The sequence below is a fragment of the Cebus imitator genome, unplaced genomic scaffold (genome assembly GCF_001604975.1).
Source record: "Cebus imitator isolate Cc_AM_T3 unplaced genomic scaffold, Cebus_imitator-1.0 Scaffold541, whole genome shotgun sequence".
Taxonomy (NCBI): Eukaryota; Metazoa; Chordata; class Mammalia; order Primates; family Cebidae; genus Cebus; species Cebus imitator.
The window spans coordinates 199,777-206,901 of record NW_016107856.1 but is presented as its reverse complement, the minus strand read 5'-3'; the positions used below and the strand labels follow the sequence as shown (position 1 = coordinate 206,901).

At 44.1% G+C, this 7,125-nt stretch overlaps 1 pseudogene; it reads right to left on the bottom strand.

The window, feature by feature from the left end:
* Nucleotides 1-1,717: 1,717 nt before the first annotated feature.
* On the bottom strand, nucleotides 1,718-3,699 carry LOC119468967 (annotated as a pseudogene).
* Between the last annotated feature and the right edge of the window lie 3,426 nt (nucleotides 3,700-7,125).

The window sequence follows — 7,125 nt, the reverse complement described above, 5'->3', positions numbered from 1 at the left end:
AGAGACGGGGTTTCACCATGTTGACCAGGATGGTCTCGATCTCTTGACCTCGTGATCCACCCGCCTCGGCCTCCCAAAGTGCTGGGATTACAGGCTTGAGCCACCGCGCCTGGCCATTTTAAATACTTTCATGGCAGAATTTTTACTTCTTAAGTTTGATTTTTGGAAAATTTATTCATTTATCTGTGGAAGAGAAGATTGAGTCAGGAATGAATCCAGTGTTTTGAGTTTTCATGCCTCTGAAGAACTTCTTTCAGGCTTTTCCTGCATTGCTTGGTTTTCTCTCACCTCCTTTTCTTCGCTTCTGCCTTCTCCACTGTACCCAGCCCTACTACATCTTTTATCTCACAGTACACACTCCACACGCAATGAAATCTGCTATTGATCTTGGCTGTCCAGCTTCTCTGTCACAGAGCTATCCCACTTTCTCCCTGGGCTTATCTTACCACATTACTGTCTGAGATTAGCCAGACATTGTCGAGTTTGGAGATAAAGTTGAAATATATGAAAGAATCTAACCAAGGGTCTGGCAAATAGTGTCAGTTACCTTTCCCCAAATACCCAAATCATTTTGTTTTTCATACAGATTGGGGAGCTTCTTCTGGGGCTTTATTTCCTTCTTTGTTTTGTCTTAACTGTTCTAGTCTTCTTTTTCCCCCTCCCCAAATCTTTATTATAATTAGGTTATAGCATTTTATTATTGAGGCATAATTTACTTACAATATAATGCACAGTTCTTGGCCCAGCATGGTGGTTCACACCTGTAATCCCAGCACTTTGGGAAGCTGAGGCGGGCAGATCTCTTGAGACCAGGAGTTTGAGACCAGCTGGCCAACATTGTGAAACCCTGTCTCTACTAAAAATAGAAAAATTAGCTGGACATGGTGGTACTCGTCCGTAGTCCCAGCTATTCTGGTGGCTGAGGCATGAGAATTGCTTGAACCTGGGAGGCAGAATTTGCAGTGAGCTGAGATCATGCCACTGCACTCCAGCCTGGATGAATGAGACTTTATCTCAAAAAAATAAAATAAAATGCAAAATTCTTTTTTTTCCTGTGTTGGCAGTTTATTTTAAAAACAATACCCCACAGCCAGGCTCGGTGGCTCATACTGTTATATCCCAGTACTTAGGGAGGCCTAGATGGAAGGATCATTTGAGGTCAGGCGTTCGAGATCAACCTGACCAACATGGTGAAATTTTGTCTCTACTAAAAATACAAAAATTAGCTGGGTGTGGTGGCACATGCCTGTAATCTCAGCTAGTTGGGAGGCTGAGGCAGGAGATCACTTGAATCCGGGAGATATAGGTTGCAGTGAGCTGAGATCACACTATTGCACTCTAGCCTGGACAATGAGAGCGAGACTCCATCTCACAAACAAACAAACAAACAAACAAAACGAAATCAACACCCTACTTACCACAGTTTCTTTCTTTCTTTTTTTTAGAGATGGGGTTTCTCCATGTTGGTCAGGCTGGTCTTGAACTCCCGACCTCAGGTGATCCACCCTCCTTGACCTCCCAAAGTGCTGGGATTACAGGCCTGAGCCATCACACCTGGCCCAGGTTCTTTTTTATCCATCATTTTCCATAACAAAAGATGCTACACAAAATTTGGGGGGAGATACTGTCTTTGCAGACTGACACATTAGTAGAGAGGTCATGAATAATAATGATTTCAAAACTCCTAGTTTAACTCCTGAATTGGGCAAAGAATAAATGACAATATAAGAATGAATTTTATTTACAGCAATATCATAATACATTAATTATTATAGTGCAGTGGTTGTAATTAAGTTCACAATAAAATATTCTTAACCCAAACATCAGACAAGCTAAAATTACCAGACTGCTCATGAATGGAAATGATCAGTGCAAGCAGTTGTTGTCTCAGTGTTGAAAACCAAAATCAGTAAGCTTTTCTGGCAGTGAGCCTCTGACATGAACATCCCTTCTCTGCTCAGTGAGGACCCAGGTGCTCTCACTTAGAGTCTTGGTCTTTCTTTTCATCGAAAAGGGTGGATCAAATCCCCAGCTTTTTCCATTTTTCCACCAGGTCCTCATTCTGGTGCATCTGCAGAAGAATGTCACAGCCCCCCCCACAAACTCGCTGTTGGTGTACACTTGCGGGATAGTGGGCCAGTTAGAATAGTCTTTTTTATTTATTTCTTTGGAGACAGAGTTTCACTCTTGACGCCCAGCCTGAAGTGCAATGGTGACATCTCCACTCACCGCAATCTTCGCCTCCCTGATTGAAGCGATTCTCTTGCTACAGCCTCCCAAGTAGGTGGGATTACAGGTGTATGTTACTGTGCCCTGCTAAGTTTTGTATTTTTGGTAGAGACAGGATTTCACTATTTTGGCCAGGCTGATCTCGAACTCCTGACCTCAGGTGATCCACCCGCCTCCGCCTCCCAAAGTGCTGGGATTACAGGCAGGCCACCATGCCCGGCTAATTAGTAGAGACAAGGTTTTTCCATGTTGGTCAGGCTGGTCTCAAACTCTCGACCTTAGGTGGTCCTCGGTGCTCTTGGCCTCCCAGATTGCTGGGATACAGGCGTGAGCCACTGTGCTCAGCCAGAATAGCCTTTAATGGCTTGTGGAAGCTAGGGGTCGCCCAGCACTGTGTAGGCCGCGTAGTGGTGGATGCAGTGTAACTGCAGGATCTGCACCATGGCATTGCTGAAGCCACACTGGAACTGCTCCAGCGTCCCTTGAGGAAGACTACCATCTTGTCCTTCTTTGCCAGCGCATCCAGCTGTTCTGCCCAGCCACCTCCGCCTCCATCTGAGTGCCGGCACCACTTCTGGGCCCCAAAGGCCACCGCTGCCCCTGCCGTGCCCCTAGCGGAGCAAAGCCGCCGCCACTGGGCGGAGAGACCAGCTCAACCCCGCACTCTCGCTGGAGCCCACGACAGCTGGGAGCCCAGGACGGCCTGGGCCCTCGGCTGGCCTCCCGGGCCCTCCCCAAAAATGTGAAATTCTTAAGCATTCAGTTAATTGAATTTTGAGTATACTCAGTTGTAACCACCACCCTAGACAAGATCTCTGAACAACGAAACCCCCAGAATATCTCTAGGTAGCCTTTTCCAGTCAATCACACCCCACCTCTTTTCTAGGTAACCACGTTATCTTTTATCACTATAAAGTAGTTTTTAGCCAGGTGTGCTGGCTCATGCCTATAATACCAGCACTTTGGGAGGCTGATGCAGGAGGATCGCTGGAAGCAAATAGTTCAAGACCAGCCTGGGCAACATAGTGAGACCTTGCCTCTACAAAAAATACAAAAAAAAAATTAGCTGGGTGTGGTGGTGCACGTCTTTAGTCCCAGCTATTTAGGAGGCAGAGGCAGGAGGATTGCTTGAGACTGCAGTGAGCCATGATCATGCACTGCACTCTGGCTCACATGACAGAGTGAGACCATGTCTCAAATTAAAAAAAAAAAAAATGTAGTTCTCAAGCCCCCTTCTTGGCCTGCCAACTTAGACCATTGCTTTCTTCAGTTTTATAACTGATGAAGTTCAGAGAGAATCCTGGAAGTAAACCGACCTGGCTCATTACATAACCATGCCCTCTGGCCTGATCAACCTTAAGAGAACATTCCTCTTTCTCCTTCATTAGCTGCTTGGTTCATAACCCCAGTAAGCTGTTCCAAGCCCTTACCTTGCCTTTTAAAGTTCTCTTTCACTTTCCTCACAACCATTTCAGCAGGTGAGGTTGAAGTCCTGGAGTTTACCAGCTATACGCACTTCCTTGCCTTATGCCTTCCTTTTCATACTAAATTAAACTACTCCCTTTCATCCTATGTTGTCTCTCCCAGGCTTACATTTACCACAAATCTGTGTCATCATATCTGTTACACCACATTTTTGTTATTCATTTGTTTGTCTCTCCTAATTGATTGTGAGCTTCTCAAAGGCAGGAACTGGCTTTCATTTGCTTACCTCCAGTGCCTCAAATGTGACTTCTCAGTAGGTGTCTGCTGAACCTCCCTAGCCTTCTGACCTTCAGAATTTCCTAATTTCAGCCTTTCTGAAGCATCACTGCCTGCCTGATCTTCAAATAACATTTTTTTTTTTTTTTTGAGACGGAGTTTCACTCTTGTTACCCAGGCTGGAGTGCAATGGCACGATCTCGGCTCGCCGCAACCTCCGCCTCCTGGGTTCAGGCAATTCTCTTGCCTCAGCCTCCTGAGTAGCTGGGATTACAGGCACGTGCCACCATGCCCAGCTAATGTTTTGTATTTTTAGTAGAGACGGGGTTTCACCATGTTGACCAGGATGGTCTCGATCTCTTGACCTCGTGATCCACCCGCCTCAGCCTCCCAAAGTGCTGGGATTACAGGCTTGAGCCACCGCGCCAGGCCTAAATAACATTTTTATCTTATCAGGCAGAGTTGATAATTTACCATAGGTCCTTGTTGTCTAGTGGCTCAGGTACTTGTCTCAGCCTGGCTTCTTGAGCAATCTGTAATCTAGATCTGGTGTCACCTTGCCTTTCCAAACTTCTCTTCCAGTGGCTGCTCCCCACAAGCTGGCTTTCTTAGTGTTCTAAGTAGGCCCTACTCCTTCCTGACCCTGGCCTTTACTTGCCATTTTCCCTGTTTGGGAAGTTTCCAGTCTCCTTTCTACCACTCTGAATTTCACAATAATTAGAATGTTTTTGGCGACACTTGTTCTCATCAAGACCACTTTTTTTTTTTTTTTTTTTTTTGAGACGGAGTTTCACTCTTGTTACCCAGGCTGGAGTGCAATGGCGCGATCTCAGCTCACCGCAACCTCCGCCTCTTGGGTTCAGGCAATTCTCCTGCCTCAGCCTCCTGAGTAGCTGGGATTACAGGCACGCGCAACCATGCCCAGCTAATTTTTTGTAGTTTTAGTAGAGACGGGGTTTCACCATGTTGACCAGGATGGTCTCGATCTCTTGACCTCGTGATCCACCCGCCTCAGCCTCCCAAAGTGCTGGGATTATAGGCGTGAGCCACCGCGCCCGGCCTCACTTTTTTTTTTTTTAAACTGAAGGAGAGGGGAGAAAAATAACCAGATAAAATTATATAACTGAATTCCATGAAGGACATAAGACATGGAAAAAGTGGATAAAGTATGCACCTCTATTGTAGCACTTATCACATTGCATGGCTCTTCCCCCTTTAGACTGAGCTTTCTAGACCAGCTTATTGAAGTGGATGGGGGTGAGAGGGAGCAAAATAGCCTGAGTTTTCTAAGAGGAGGGACTGTTTATTTTACTATTGTATGGCCAACAGTGGAACTATAATCAGGAGGGACTGTTTATTTTATTATTGTATGGCCAACAGTGGAACTATAATCTGGCATATGAAAGGTACTCAGTAGGAAAATATATACGGTTTGATTTGAATCATTTAAAATGTGTTGAGATTTGCTGTATGACCAGCTTTTGTAAATGGTCACCAAACACTTGAAAAGCAGGTGTAGTCCACCGTTTTTGGGTGCAATATTCTACATATGTCAGTTAGGTCCAGTTTACTAATTATGTTCAAATCTACCTCTCCTTTTTTATTTTATTATTTTTTTAGAGACAAGGTCTTGCTATGTAGCCCAGGCTGGTCTTGAGCTCCTGGGCTCAAGCAATCCTCCCACCTTGGCCTCCCAAAGTGTTGGGATTACAGGCATGAGCCACTGCACCTGGCCCAAATCTATATTTCTACTATTTTTTTATGCTTGTTCTATTAGGTACCTCCAGAAGTATTTTTAAATCTGTCACTATGATTTGGATTTGTCCATTTTTTCTTTTTAGTTCTGTCGGTTTTACTTTATATATTTTGGAGGTGATATTATTTTACGTATACAAATTTAGAATTGTTATGCTTCCCTCCTGGACTGATCCCTTTCTCACTGTGTCCCTCTTTATCCCTGGGGATGCTTCCTACCTTCAAATCCATTTTATCTGATATTATTACAATACCATTTCCATTTTGGTTAGAATTTACATGAGAACTAATAGATTATGCCTCCTGGAATTCATATTAACCAAAAGAAAAAAAAAAAAAAACACTAAGCACAGTTAGACACACCTGTATGAAGAAAATGGTAAAAATACAATAAAAAGACCTGAAATTAGACTTGTAAAAATGAAAAGACTTAAAAGTTTCTTAGAAAGGAAGACTCAACTTTGTAAATATATCATGATGTTTAGTTGAAAAGAAGAATAGCCAGAAAAGCTTGAGAAAGAACATCAATTGGGGCAGCAAGCCCCACCAGCTATTCATATGTACCAAGCTTGTCCAACCCATGGCCTGTGGGCCACACGTGGCCCAGGACAACTATAAATGCAGCCCAACACAAATTCATAAACTTTTTAAAAACATTATAAGATTTTGTTGTTGTTGTTGTTAGCTCATTAGCTATTGCTAGTGTTAATGTATTTATTTTTTTTTGATACAGAGTCTCACTGTGTCACCCAGGCTGGAGTGCAGCACCAACTTGGCTCACTGCAACCTCTGCCTCCCAAGTTCAAGCGATTCTTCTGCCTCAGTCTCCCTAGTAGGTGGGACTCCAGGCACTTGCCACAACACCCAGTTAATTTTTGTATTTTTAGTAGGAACAATGTTTCATCATTTTGGCCAAGCTGTTCTCAAACTCCTGACCTCAAATGATCCACCCGTCTTGGCCTCCCAGAGTGCTGGGATTACAGGCATGAGCCACTGCACCCAGCCAGTGTTACTGTATTTTATGTGTGGCCCAAGACAATTCTTCCAAAATGGCCCAGGGAAGCCAAAAGATTTGACACCTCTGAATATATGATTCATTAGCTGGGCTTGGTGGTACATAACTCTAGTCCCAGCTGCTCAAAGGCTGAGGTGGGAGGATTGCTTGAGACCAGGAGTTTGAGGCTAGTCTGGGCAACATAGTGAGAGCCCTGCCTCTAAATAAATAAATAAATGAAATACACTGTTAGTAATTAAAACAATGTGAATGAATATATAGATGGGTTTTGTATCCCATACCATATGCCAAGATAAATTTCAAATGGATGAAAGATTGAAAGTAAAAAATGCCAGCTGGGCATGGTGGTTCATGCCTGTAATCCTAGCACTTTGGGAGGCCAAGGCAGGCAGATTACCTGAGGTCAAGAGTTTGAGATCAGCTTG